The following is a 15,503-nucleotide window of genomic DNA, read 5'->3' as shown; positions in this document are numbered from 1 at the left end:
CTCTGGCCTCATAGCTACAGTCATAACTCTTACTCTAGCCTCATAGCTACTGTCTTGACTCTTACTCTGGCCTAATAGCTACTGTCTTAACTCTTACTCTGGCCTAATGGTTAAGGTCTTGGACTCTTAGTCTGGCCTCTTGCTACTTTCTTAACTCTTACTCTGGCCTCATAGCTACTGTCCTAACTCTTACTCTGGCCTAATGGTTAAGGTCTTGGACTCTTACGCTGGCCTCATAGCTACTGTCTTAACTCTTACTCTGAGCTCATAGCTACTGTCTTATCTCTTACTCTGGCCTAATGGTTAAGGTCTTGGACTCTTACTCTGGCCTCATAGCTACTGTCCTAACTCTTACTCTGGCCTCATAGCTACTGTTTTAACTCTTACTCTGGCCTAATGGTTAAGGTCTTGGACTCTTACTCTGGCCTCATAGCTACTGTCTTAACTCTTACTCTGGCCTCATAGCTACTGTCTTAACCCTTACTCTGGCCTAATGGTTAAGGTCTTGGACTCTTACTCTGGCCTCATAGCTACTGTCTTAACTCTTACTCTGGCCTCATAGCTACTGTCTTAACTCTTACTCTGGCCTCATAGCTACTGTCTTAACTCTTACTCTGGCCTAATGGTTAAGGTCTTGGACTCTTACTCTGGCCTCATAGCTACTGTCTTAACTCTTACTCTGGCCTAATAGTTAAGGTCTTGGACTCTTACTCTGGCCTCATAGCTACTGTCTTAACTCTTACTCTGGCCTAATGGTTAAGGTCTTGAACTCTTACTCTGGCCTCATAGCTACTGTCTTAACTCTTACTCTGGCCTCATAGCTACTGTCTTAACTCTTACTCTGGCCTAATAGCTACTGTCTTAACTCTTACTCTGGCCTCATAACTACTGTCTTAACTCTTACTCTGGCCTCATAGCTACTTTCTTAACTCTTACTCTGGCCTCATAGCTACTGTCTTAACTTTTACTCTGGCCTCATAGCTACTGTCTTAACTCTTACTCTGGCCTAATAGCTACTGTCTTAACTCTTACTCTGGCCTCATAGCTACTGTCTTAACTCTTACTCTGGCCTAATAGCTACTGTCTTAACTCTTACCCTGGCCTCATAGCTACTGTCTTAACTCTTACTCTGGCCTAATGGTTAAGGTCTTGGACTCTTACTCTGGCCTCATAGCTACTGTCCTAACTCTTACTCTGGCCTAATGGTTAAGGTCTTGGACTTTTACTCTGGCCTCATAGCTACTGTCTTAACTCTTACTCTGGCCTCATAGCTACTGTCTTAACTCTTACTCTGGCCTCATAGCTACTGTCTTAACTCTTACTCTGGCCTCATAGCTACTGTCTTAACTCTCACTCTGGCCTCATAGCTACTGTCTTAACACTTACACTGGTTTAATGGTTAAGGTCTTGGACTCTTACTCTGGCCTCATAGCTACTGTCCTAACTCTTACTCTGGCCTAATGGTTAAGGTCTTGGACTTTTACTCTGGCCTCATAGCTACTGTCTTAACTCTTACTCTGGCCTCATAGCTACTGTCTTAACTCTTACTCTTTCCTAATAGCTACTGTCTTAACACTTACACTGGTTTAATGGTTAAGGTCTTGGACTCTTACTCTGGCCTCATAGCTACTGTCCTAACTCTTACTCTGGCCTAATGGTTAAGGTCTTGGACTCTTACTCTGGCCTCATAGCTACTGTCTTAACTCTTACTCTGGCCTAATGGTTAAGGTCTTGGACTCTTACTCTGGCCTCATAGCTACTGTCTTAACTCTTACTCTGGCCTAATAGCTACTGCCTTAACTCTTACTCAGGCCTCATAGCTACTGTCTTAACTCTTACTCTGGCCTCATAGCTACTGTCTTAACTCTTACTCTGGCCTAATGGTTAAGGTCTTGGACTCTTACTCTGGCCTCATAGCTACTGTCTCAACTCTTACTGTGGCCTCATAGCTACTGTCTTAACTCTTACTCTGGCCTAATTGTTAAGGTCTTGGACTCTTACTCTGGCCTAATGGTTAAGGTCTTGGACTCTTACTCTGGCCTCATAGCTACTGTCTTAACTCTTACTCTGGCCTAATAGCTACTATCTTAACTCTGAATCTGGCATAATAGCTACTGTCTTAACTCTTACTCTGGCCTAATGGTTAAGGTCTTGGACTCTTACTCTGGCCTCATAGCTACAGTCTTAACTCGTACTCTAGCCTCATAGCTACTGTCTTGACTCTTACTCTGGCCTAATAGCTACTGTCTTAACTCTTACTCTGGCCTAATGGTTAAGGTCTTGGACTCTTACTCTGGCCTCATAGCTACTGTCTTAACTCTTACTCTGGCCTCATAGCTACTGTCTTAACCCTTACTCTGGCCTAATGGTTAAGGTCTTGGACTCTTACTCTGGCCTCATAGCTACTGTCTTAACTCTTACTCTGGCCTCATAGCTACTGTCTTAACTCTTACTCTGGCCTCATAGCTACTGTCTTAACTCTTACTCTGGCCTAATGGTTAAGGTCTTGGACTCTTACTCTGGCCTCATAGCTACTGTCGTAACTCTTACTCTGGCCTAATAGTTAAGGTCTTGGACTCTTACTCTGGCCTCATAGCTACTGTCTTAACTCTTACTCTGGCCTAATGGTTAAGGTCTTGAACTCTTACTCTGGCCTCATAGCTACTGTCTTAACTCTTACTCTGGCCTAATAGCTACTGTCTTAACTCTTACTCTGGCCTCATAGCTACTGTCTTAACTCTTACTCTGGCCTTATAGCTACTGTCTTAACTCTTACTCTGGCCTAATAGCTACTGTCTTAACTCTTACTCTGGCCTCATAGCTACTGTCTTAACTCTTACTCTGGCCTAATAGCCACTGTCTTAACTCTTACTCTGGCCTCATAGCTACTGTCTTAACTCTTACTCTGGCCTAATAGCTACTGTCTTAACTCTTACTCTGGCCTCATAGCTACTGTCTTAACTCTTACTCTGGCCTAATGGTTAAGGTCTTGTACTCTTACTCTGGCCTCATAGCTACTGTCTTAACTCTTACTCTGGCCTCATAGCTACTGTCTTAATTCTTACTCTGGCCTCATAGCTACTGTCTTAACTCTTACTCTGGCCTCATAGCTATTGTCTTAACTCTTACTCTGGCCTAATGGTTAAGGTCTTGGACTCTTACTCTGGCCTCATAGCTACTGTCTTAACTCTTACTCTGGCCTCATAGCTACTGTCTTAACTCTTACTCTGGCCTAATAGCTACTGTCTTAACTCTTACTCCGACCTCATAGCTACTGTCTTAACTCTTACTCTGGCCTCATAGCTACTGTCTTAACTCTTACTCTGGCCTAATGGTTAAGGTCTTGGACTCTTACTCTGGCCTAATGGTTAAGGTCTTGGACTCTTACTCTGGCCTCATAGCTACAGTCTTAACTCTTACTCTAGCCTCATAGCTACTGTCTTGACTCTTACTCTGGCCTAATAGCTACTGTCTTAACTCTTACTCTGGCCTAATGGTTAAGGTCTTGGACTCTTACTCTGGCCTCATAGCTACTGTCTTAACTCTTACTCTGGCCTCATAGCTACTGTCTTAACCCTTACTCTGGCCTAATGGTTAAGGTCTTGGACTCTTACTCTGGCCTCATAGCTACTGTCTTAACTCTTACTCTGGCCTCATAGCTACTGTCTTAACTCTTACTCTGGCCTCATAGCTACTGTCTTAACTATTACTCTGGCCTAATGGTTAAGGTCTTGGACTCTTACTCTGGCCTCATAGCTACTGTCTTAACTCTTACTCTGGCCTAATAGTTAATGTCTTGGACTCTTACTCTGGCCTCATAGCTACTGTCTTAACTCTTACTCTGGCCTAATGGTTAAGGTCTTGAACTCTTACTCTGGCCTCATAGCTACTGTCTTAACTCTTACTCTGGCCTAATAGCTACTGTCTTAACTCTTACTCTGGCCTCATAGCTACTGTCTTAACTCTTACTCTGGCCTCATAGCTACTGTCTTAACTCTTACTCTGGCCTAATAGCTACTGTCTTAACTCTTACTCTGGCCTCATAGCTACTGTCTTAACTCTTACTCTGGCCTAATAGCTACTGTCTTAACTCTTACTCTGGCCTCATAGCTACTGTCTTAACTCTTACTCTGGCCTAATAGCTACTGTCTTAACTCTTACTCTGGCCTCATAGCTACTGTCCTAACTCTTACTCTGGCCTAATGGTTAAGGTCTTGGACTTTTACTCTGGCCTCATAGCTACTGTCTTAACTCTTACTCTGGCCTCATAGCTACTGTCTTAACTCTTACTCTGGCCTCATAGCTACTGTCTTAACTCTTACTCTGGCCTCATAGCTACTGTCTTAACTCTCACTCTGGCCTCATAGCTACTGTCTTAACACTTACACTGGTTTAATGGTTAAGGTCTTGGACTCTTACTCTGGCCTCATAGCTACTGTCCTAACTCTTACTCTGGCCTAATGGTTAAGGTCTTGGACTTTTACTCTGGCCTCATAGCTACTGTCTTAACTCTTACTCTGGCCTCATAGCTACTGTCTTAACTCTTACTCTTTCCTAATAGCTACTGTCTTAACTCTTACTCTGGCCTAATGGTTAAGGTCTTGGACTCTTACTCTGGCCTCATAGCTACTGTCTTAACTCTTACTCTGGCCTAATAGCTACTGCCTTAACTCTTACTCAGGCCTCATAGCTACTGTCTTAACTCTTACTCTGGCCTCATAGCTACTGTCTTAACTCTTACTCTGGCCTAATGGTTAAGGTCTTGGACTCTTACTCTGGCCTCATAGCTACTGTCTCAACTCTTACTGTGGCCTCATAGCTACTGTCTTAACTCTTACTCTGGCCTAATTGTTAATGTCTTGGACTCTTACTCTGGCCTAATGGTTAAGGTCTTGGACTCTTACTCTGGCCTCATAGCTACTGTCTTAACTCTTACTCTGGCCTAATAGCTACTATCTTAACTCTGAATCTGGCATAATAGCTACTGTCTTAACTCTTACTCTGGCCTAATGGTTAAGGTCTTGGACTCTTACTCTGGCCTCATAGCTACAGTCTTAACTCGTACTCTAGCCTCATAGCTACTGTCTTGACTCTTACTCTGGCCTAATAGCTACTGTCTTAACTCTTACTCTGGCCTAATGGTTAAGGTCTTGGACTCTTACTCTGGCCTCATAGCTACTGTCTTAACTCTTACTCTGGCCTCATAGCTACTGTCTTAACCCTTACTCTGGCCTAATGGTTAAGGTCTTGGACTCTTACTCTGGCCTCATAGCTACTGTCTTAACTCTTACTCTGGCCTCATAGCTACTGTCTTAACTCTTACTCTGGCCTCATAGCTACTGTCTTAACTCTTACTCTGGCCTAATGGTTAAGGTCTTGGACTCTTACTCTGGCCTCATAGCTACTGTCGTAACTCTTACTCTGGCCTAATAGTTAAGGTCTTGGACTCTTACTCTGGCCTCATAGCTACTGTCTTAACTCTTACTCTGGCCTAATGGTTAAGGTCTTGAACTCTTACTCTGGCCTCATAGCTACTGTCTTAACTCTTACTCTGGCCTAATAGCTACTGTCTTAACTCTTACTCTGGCCTCATAGCTACTGTCTTAACTCTTACTCTGGCCTCATAGCTACTGTCTTAACTCTTACTCTGGCCTAATAGCTACTGTCTTAACTCTTACTCTGGCCTCATAGCTACTGTCTTAACTCTTACTCTGGCCTAATAGCCACTGTCTTAACTCTTACTCTGGCCTCATAGCTACTGTCTTAACTCTTACTCTGGCCTAATAGCTACTGTCTTAACTCTTACTCTGGCCTCATAGCTATTGTCTTAACTCTTACTCTGGCCTAATGGTTAAGGTCTTGGACTCTTACTCTGGCCTCATAGCTACTGTCTTAACTCTTACTCTGGCCTCATAGCTACTGTCTTAACTCTTACTCTGGCCTAATAGCTACTGTCTTAACTCTTACTCCGACCTCATAGCTACTGTCTTAACTCTTACTCTGGCCTCATAGCTACTGTCTTAACTCTTACTCTGGCCTAATGGTTAAGGTCTTGGACTCTTACTCTGGCCTAATGGTTAAGGTCTTGGACTCTTACTCTGGCCTCATAGCTACTGTCTTAACTCTTACTCTGGCCTCATAGCCACTGTCTTAACTCTTACTCTGGCCTCATGGCTGCTGTCTCAACTCTTACTCTGGCCTAATGGTTAAGGTCTTGGACTCTTACTCTGGCCTAATGGTTAAAGTCTTGGACTCTTACTATGGCCTCATAGCTACTGTCTTAACTCTTACTCTGGCCTCATAGCTACTGTCTTAACTCTTACTCTGGCCTAATGGTTAAGGTCTTGGACTCTTACTCTGGCCTAATGGTTAAGGTCTTGGACTCTTACTCTGGCCTCATAGCTACTGTCTTAACTCTTACTCTGGCCTCATAGCCACTGTTCTAACTCTTACTCTGGCATCATAGCTACTGTCTCAACTCTTACTCTGGCCCCATAGCTACTGTCTTAACTCTTACTCTGGCCTCATAGCTACTGTCTTAACTCTTACTCTGGCCTAATGGTTAAGGTCTTGGACTCTTACTCTGGCCTCATAGCTACTGTCTTAACTCTTACTCTGGCCTAATAGCTACTGTCTTAACTCTTACTCCGGCCTCATAGCTACTGTCTTAACTCTTCCTCTGGCCTAATAGCTACTGTCTTAACTCTTACTCTGGCCTCATAGCTACTGTCTTAACTCTTACTCTGGCCTCATAGCTACTGTCTTAACTCTTACTCTGGCCTAATGGTTAAGGTCTTGGACTCTTACTCTGGCCTCATAGCTACTGTCTTAACTCTTACTCTGGCCTAATGGTTAAGGTCTTGGACTCTTACTCTGGCCTCAAAGCTACGTTCTTAACTCTTACTCTGGCCTAATGGTTAAGGTCTTTGACTCTTACTCTGGCCTCATAGCTACTGTCTTAACTCTTACTCTGGCATCATAGCTACTGTCTTAACTCTTACTCTGACCTAATAGCTACTGTCTTAACTCTTACTCTGGCCTAATAGCTACTGTCTTAACTCTTACGCTGGCCTAATGGTTAAGGTCTTGGACTCTTACTCTGGCCTAATAGCTACTGTCTTAACTCTTACTCTGGCCTAATAGCTACTGTCTTAACTCTTACTCTGGCCTAATGGTTAAGGTCTTCGACTCTTACTCTGGCCTCATAGCTACTGTCTTAACTCTTACTCTGGCCTCATAGCTACTGTCTTAACTCTTACTCTGGCCTAATGGTTAAGGTCGTGGACTCTTACTCTGGCCTAATAGCTACTGCCTTAACTCTTACTCTGGCCTCATAGCTACTGTCTTATCTCTTACTATTGTGGTAAATAAAATATTACCGGGACTTAATTTGATACAGAAACATAATAAAATAGCTCAGTAAATAAGAGGCAGAATCCGTGGTATTAGAGGTTCAGAATGGGCTTTATTCCAATGATCGATTATAATCGGTTGCTCCAAGTTCCGTCACCACGAAGGTTCAGGAAGTGAAGTACATACTTTATTGACAAGAAATGACTTTTATAGAACATACATTACAATGAAGCGAATGCAGTAGGCGTAACAATTGATAAGGAAAATGACGATTCACATGCGTAACCGAAAATGGGTGTAATAAGGAGTAAAAAGGAACATAATTGGTTATGATGTCATATATAGGTGGATCTATAAGATAATACTTGGCATAGATGCGCGCGCAGCAGCGTGACGTGTGATTGACGTGCAACTAGGGGGTGAAGGGGACTTGACATTTAGTTCTACATGTGGAGACGAAAAGTCTGGGGGGTCAAGTCAACCTAATCCCAAATCATATCTAACATCCTATGTTTAAAGAACTATGTTATCCACAAAAGAAGGACTCTCGGACAGAATCTATTCTATACTGCCTGTGCGTGCGTGTACAAGCGTCTAAGTGTCTATATGAGATGCAAGGGGCAGAAACCTTCCATGGTAACAGGGCTATGAATTACTTGCATAAAGACAGAGAAGCCGAGCCTTTGCTCGGTAGCTGGAAGAATGTTTACTTAAACTACTAGACAGGAATGCTTTGGGCAGGGACGAAGCAGATAACTCGAAGGTGAAATACAGTTCTTGGCAGAGAATAGGCTGATGTCAGGCTTCGTGAGCCGCGCAGAGAATGAGACAAAGTTCATGGTCACAGATGCAGGCTCAGACTGGAGTTTTCAGAGGCAGAAGGCAAGAAGAGTTTGATGACAGAATCAGGGCCTACTTGCCTGGACTGAAAAATGGCATAAGTGAACCATATAAAGCCGGTGGCCTTTCATACTTAGGAATGAAATATCCGACCTATTCATGGCGGATCTGACAGAGGACATGTTGACGGTGGACGCACATGTGTTTGCGTCTTCAGAACTAGAACTGGAGGGAACATACATGTACTTGTGATTCATACATGGCACCGTTGGGGTCCAAGATAGGGGACATAACTGATCAGAAAAATCCATATTTCCACATTCCCTCCTTGTCCCCTACTTGCCCGTTAAGAGATATCAATCTTCATCAATCCATTGATCTGTTCATATAACATCATTTGTTCTTCTTTCTTCTTCCGTGACGAATGAAATCTTGGTGGTGGAATACACGATGTGGCACACAGACCACAGATCGCTGGTCCACATTGTAGACATAGACAGCAACTGAAAAGTATGAGAAGGCCAATACCTAGGAAGGATAGAACTCTCCATCCCCAGGCTGATATCACACTCCAAAACCAACTGGACCAAGTCCAAGTGCCTGGGTTCTGGTGTATCTGGCTTACAATCTTATGAAGGCGAGTTATAGCTTTATATACAGATGGCGAATTTTCTGGTATGAATACGCAGCAGCTTGATCCGATGACCCTACAAGCTCCGCCCCTATCAGCCAGGATGACGTCAAGGACAAGACGATTTTGAAGCACAACAATCCGCATAGCAGACTGCTCTTCTGTTAAATTGCCTAAAGCGGAAATAGTTTCATTCACTACTGCTTCAAGGGTTCTAGTTAATCTACGTATCAGCTTACTATTAGTAACAGTACCTATATAGGGAAAGATGCCTTTATTAAAATCTACATACTTGTCCCATGCCGTCTCAGTATAATCGACAATTGGGAGATCTCTCCGCTTTCTGTTGTGTACTAAATGAATATTTCTATAATAATCAGGAGGAGCTAGGAAAACAGGTGGCAAAAGAAATGCAATGTAGCAGGTACCATCCCAATCTAGAGGTAGACGCATATATGCAGTCTGACCACATATAAAGTAGGAGTGGCGATAAGCTCTAAATGAAGATTTGCCTTGGTCACTGAATTCTACTATAGTAGTGCATTTACTATGGCCCATATGTATCGAACCAACTTTTCTTACACACAATTCACCCTTCGCTGGGAATACTGACATGGTGGGTAAAACTAGTTCAACTTCGGATTCGACATTTAGAATCATGAGATTAGGTGTAAAATTACCTAATCCATATACTTCATTTTCTAGATCAGTTCCTGTTCTTTTGGGGCGACCCTCCTTGTCAGGGTAACAGACTTTAAATAAAACGAGGTTCAGATTTCCCCATACCCAATGGTCTTGATAAACTGCTGTGTCTGAGTCTATGGAATTGATTAAACTAAACCATGCTCCACAGGAGCCATTATGTGTAAACGGATGTGGGAAGAAAGGCAGGACTCCTTCATAATTCTGATAGGGAGGGAGCCGGCCACACACCCAACAATTTGTAGCATTACTAGTCTGGTGGGAATGATGTAACATACTAATGAAAGTGTTATTGCGCAGCGCAAGTCTATAGGACAATTCATGCGGGGGTAGGTCACTAAAAGAATGTTCAGCAGTAACATTGTAAACGTTTCTGGCAATAGGGTAATATATGTGCAACAATATACTTGCAGTAATTATTAAAAGACTTAAGAAAAACAAGGTTAATAATGTCACTATGCAATGACTACGCAGTGATTTACAATACGCCTGTCGTTTCAACATTTTTCGCGATTCTCCATGATTCAGGTCTAAGGGATACATGTCGGAGACAGATTCAACCGCTTCACCTTGGAGAGGACTTAAACAATCAAATCGTCCGACGGTCTAGGCCTGAGTTTTAGTTTATAGAGTTCCTGGCTGTTGGCCTCAGCCAAAGGTAGTTTTGAGTCAATGGGTGAAGACACACGAGGTGGGCTATTTACATCTGCAGGAAGTCCATGAAATTTCTTGATATGACTTGAATGAATCCATCCTTTTCTGCCTTCAATCTTCACGGCTGTTCTTGTGGTCAGCAGGACCAACTTGGGTGACTTCCACCTGGGCTCCAGCTGAGTCTTTCGGTCGAAATTCCTCACAAGAACGAGGTCCCCCGGAACTACGTCAAGGGGTTTCACCTCAGTGTTGTCGGGAAAGGCTGCAGCTACCTGTGAACGACAAGATTGTAGTGCAGACATCAAGGAAGCCAAGTAATCTGTCAGCATATTACAGTCAATATCAGTTATTTTGCGTGGCATAGGCGTCCCCCACATATTTGGTGGTCTGCCGAAGATCACTTCATACGGGGATAGCCCTGTTCGAGAGTGTGCTACCATTCTCGTGTAAAAGAGTGCAACTGGTAGTGCTACTACCCAGTCGACACCTTTCTCCCTGCATATTTTGGACAATCTAATTTTCAGGGTCTGATTATGTCTTTCTACGAGACCTGCTGCCTCGGGGTGTCGGACACAGTGGAATTTCCACTGATATCCTAACAGAAGTGAAACATGTTTCATTAATTCGGATGAGAACGGCTGGCCGTTATCTGAGTGAACAACACGTGGTAAACCGTATCGTGGGAAGAATTCTCGAACCAACTGTTTGGCAGTAGTCGGGGCAGTGTAATCTGAAACCGGGTATGCCTCTGTCCAACGGGAAAGAGCGCAGACAACTACGAGAACATATTTGAATCCTCGACATCGTTCCATCTGGATATAATCCATCTGGAGGACTTCAAAAGGGTGATCAGGAGGATGAAATCCACCCTGTTCTACGGGAACGCTTTTTCCTGGGTTGAACTGGCAACAGATCATACAGGTACGGACCTTTTGTTTGGCTGCTGCTCGTAAATGTTTATTGAACCAAATGTGTTGAATGCTATCTAGCATAGCTTTTTCTCCTAGATGTGCTGGACTATGTATAGTGTTAATTATAACTTGGACCATTGAATCAGGAAGGAACCACACAGACTTTTCCTTCATCATCCATCCTTGGTCCGTTTGGATCCCTCCTAATTCAGTCCATTTCTTTATTTCATCTGGTGTGGCATGTGTCTGGATGTCAATTACGTCAAGAGTAGGATCTTTAACTGTCATACAATGTGTCGGCATCGGGACCATTGTCTTTGTCATGTCGGAGGTTTGAGTTTGAGCAGTCTGTTTAGCTGTTCTGTCGGCTAGATCATTGCCTTGAGAAATGATATCAGTAACCTTCGTATGAGCCTTACATTTCATAATTGATATTGCAGTGGGTAGATGTATTGCATCTAATAAGGCATGAATGAGGGGTCCGTGCTGAATGTGGGCACCGTGGGAAGTTAAATAACCTCTCTCTCGCCACAGCACGCCGAAGTCATGTACAACTCCGAATGCATAACGTGAATCAGTGTATATGTTGACTTTTTTATTCGTGGCTTGAATACAGGCTTGTGTCAGAGCGATGAGCTCTGCGGCTTGAGCTGACAAAGTATTTATACGATTTGTTTCAATGACTTCAGTATCTGTTGTGACTGCGTAAGCAGCCACTAACTCTCCTGTATTTGTTCTCATAAATGAACCATCTACATACAATGTCAGGTCTGGATCTGACAATGGGACATCGGTTAAGTCTTGTCTGGGTTTCGTCGTTATAGTAATAACTTCAATACAGTCATGGGCTAGTGGGTCTGTTCCGGTTACTGGCAAAAGTGTGGCAGGATTCAATGTGTTACAGCGTCTGATTTCTATATGTGGCTGAAACAATGTAAGTTCGTACCCTGTAAGTCGCGCTATAGTCAAGTGTTGTGTTTGCGTTCTATTTACAAGAACCTCTACTGCGTGTGGTACTTGAACTGTCAATGGATGTCCTAACACTATGGCATCGCTTTGTCTGATTGCTAAAGCTGTCGCTGCCACTGATTTCAGGCACGCAGGCAAAGCCTGAGCTACGGGATCTAATGTACTAGAAAAATAAGCACATGGTTTGTGTGCTCCTGCTTGTTCCTGTGTGAGTACTGACAAGGCAGTACCTTCGCGTTCTGTAACAAAAAGTGTAAACTGTTTTCTGTAACATGGCGTTGCTAAAACAGGTGCTTGACATAAAGCTTTCTTTAGGCTTTCAAAAGCTTGTGTATGTTCCTGAGTCCAAGGGAGAACAGTCGATGTGGCTGCCTCCTGTGTTGTCAACTGAATGAGTGGTTTTGCTAGAAATGCATACTGAGGGATCCACTGCCTACAATATGAAGTGAGGCCTATGAAAGCTCGTACCTCCTTTTGTGTCTTGGGTATTGGCATGTTAGCTATTAACTGAATGCGGTCGGGTGTAAGCTGCCTTCCCTCCTTGGACAGCGAGTGTCCAAGATAAACAACTCGCTGGACACAGAATTGCAGCTTAGAAGGGGACACCTTGTGCCCCTTTTCGGCTAGAAATTGTAAAACTGTCAGTGATGCTTTTTCACATTCCGGTTCGCTTCTCGCGGTGATCAGCAGATCATCGACATATTGAAGCAGAGCAGTGTTAACTGGCATGTGGATACTGTCAAGTTCTCGTTTCAGTGCTTGGCTATAGATGCTGGGACTTTCTGTAAATCCTTGAGGTGCGCGTGAGAATTTAAAGCTACGTCCATTTAAACTAAATCCGAACAAATATTGGCTTTCCGGATCTATTGGGACGCTGAAAAAGGCATTCTTGAGATCAATTACAGTAAAGAATGTTGCTTCGGAATCAATATCTGTCAATAATGACGAGATATCAGGGACCACAGGGAATTGTGGCACAATGCATTTGTTTAATTCGCGCAGATCAATAACCAATCGATATACTGGCGGAGCCTTTGGATCTGTTCGTTTAAGAATCGGAATTATTGGTGAATTACATAGATTGGAGTCTGTTTCCACAACTACCCCTTGGGCAATGAGCTCGTCAATGATTTGCAGCAAAGCCACTACAGCATCTGGTGGTAACTTGTATTGTCGCATTCGTGGTAGTACCACTCCTGCCTTTAATGTGACTCGATATGGGGTAATATTCATGCAACCAACATCAGTAGGGCCTTGTGCCCATAGATGTGTGGGTAAAGTCTGCAGTCGGGGATCCATGTCTCTAGATACATAGTGACCTTTAAAATCATGTAAAAACAATCTTACTCCTTCCGGAGAACAACATATTATGGCTCCTAGAGCTTTCAGTGTTTTTATTCCTAACAGATTTTCTGGACATGATTTAGTAAGCAATAAATCTGTAGTTCGGGTCAGAGGTCCTATCGTAAGTGGAAGAGGCTGTGACACTTCATTAACAATAGGTTTTCCTGAAAAACCAAGGGAAATATTCTGTGAGCCTGAGAGGGGTGCCCCTGGAACTTCACTACGTTTTATGGTTGTTCGACTTGCCCCTGTATCGAGTAGAAATTTTCTGTCTTGGCCTAATAATTCACTATGTACATAAGGTCCTTCTTGATCTACAGGGATCTCGATAAGGGGTAAGTCAACTTCCCTCTCTAGGCTGGTTCATGCGTATCGTTGGTAATCAGGATAGTCGTACTGTGCGGTCTGGTACAGTTGTCGTGTCGTGGTTTGTGTGGCAGCGACAGGCAGCGCTGGTGCAGCTGGCACAAACTGTACAGACTGTGGTGGAGCTGGCATGGACTGTGCATGCTGCGGAGCTCCTTGTTCATTCTGATCCTGTCTAGGTGGCCGTGGTCTTTCTTGTGTTTTACCTATGGCGATATTATGTTTCAAAACTGGACAATCGTGTACGTAATGACCTGGCTTTTTACAATAATTGCATGTCCCTTTTACAGGTCCTGCTGAATCACCGGAATGTGTCATACCCTTTTTATGTCCTTCAGCTGGAACTGTCTGAGAAACTAGCATTTTCATTTTCGTGTCTTTCATGCGCCTGTGTTCATGTTCTTGTTCCTCTCTAATTATATTGTGATGGTACTGTAACATTTGTAACATTTGTGATGGAGTGTTACCTTGCCAGGTACTCTCGAATTTTAATACTCTATTCTTTACTTGGGGCAGGGCATTTTCTACTAATTTTGTTACAAACAGATGCGGGTATGATTCGCTACTTGCTTTTATGCCACTATTTATACCAAAACATTTTTCAAATCGGGCATAGTAATCACTAGTGTCTTCATCTTGCTTCTGCTTACAGGCTGAGATTGTACCCCAATCTTCCTTTTTCGTAGTTAATAAACGTGGCAGTACCTGTACTAATAAACCTGGTAGTGCTTTAGTTTTATCCCCAAGTCCTGCTCCTGCAGTTCGGGCCTTTTCTTCCGCTTCTAATACTGACCATTCTATCTTTTGGTCTCCTACCTCCCACTCTTTTTCCCTGAGTTTCTCATAAATGCCAGCAGGCATCAATACCTTTAATATTGTCATAATGTCGGGATAGGTATACTCTCCCATGAGTAACATGTCTTTAATTTCTCGGTGAAAACCCGCTGGATCTTTGTCATGACTGGGTACCACTTTCTTCATTTCTAACAATTCTATTTTCGATATGGGCGTATATACAAATACGTGTTTAAACTCATTGTCCTCGCCTTTTAGTGGGTGCACTTCTCGTAAAGGATTCTGTCTATCCATGTAATACGTGGTTCTTTCCTTGATGGGCAATGAGACACGTTCTGAACATACAAAAAGAATATACTGCTTTCTTGATTCTAGAATTTCTTTAATTAATTTAGTACCTGAACCTCTCCATCTATTCATGAGTAATTCAGTCAATATATCAGGCAAGGGACCAGGGTCCGAATGCTGACTCTGATATAGTATGAGGAGTTGTTGAATCATATAAATCCCAGCTAACCGTTGTTCATCTGGGGTGAGATTCAAAAATGTGCGTGCTACTGTATCATCACTATATTTTCCGGGACTGTCCACCCAATGGACAGCTGACCTAGCTAAATCTTGTTCATCCATAGAATCGAGAAAATGATAACCCCTTCGTTCTCGGAGTAATTTGTCGGCGGTTTGGAACGAATGCTCGTTAGACCTTATATTAATTATAGGTATTTGGAAATTCCTGTTATTATCTGGACATATCGGACGTATCGGATCAATAAGGCATCTATTACTATTACAAGATCTTCCTCTACCTACATAGGCTATGGTGTCTGACTGTCCTGCGGGCAGTCCTGACCCTTCGTCCTCGCTTTGTTCGAACTGGTCTACCGCTAATCTTTCTTCGTGTAGGCGTTCTATTTCTTTAAGGATCTTTCGGCACATGG

The sequence above is a fragment of the Triturus cristatus genome, chromosome 10 (genome assembly GCF_964204655.1).
Source record: "Triturus cristatus chromosome 10, aTriCri1.1, whole genome shotgun sequence".
Lineage (NCBI taxonomy): Eukaryota > Metazoa > Chordata > Amphibia > Caudata > Salamandridae > Triturus > Triturus cristatus.
This window is presented reverse-complemented; position numbering follows the sequence as displayed.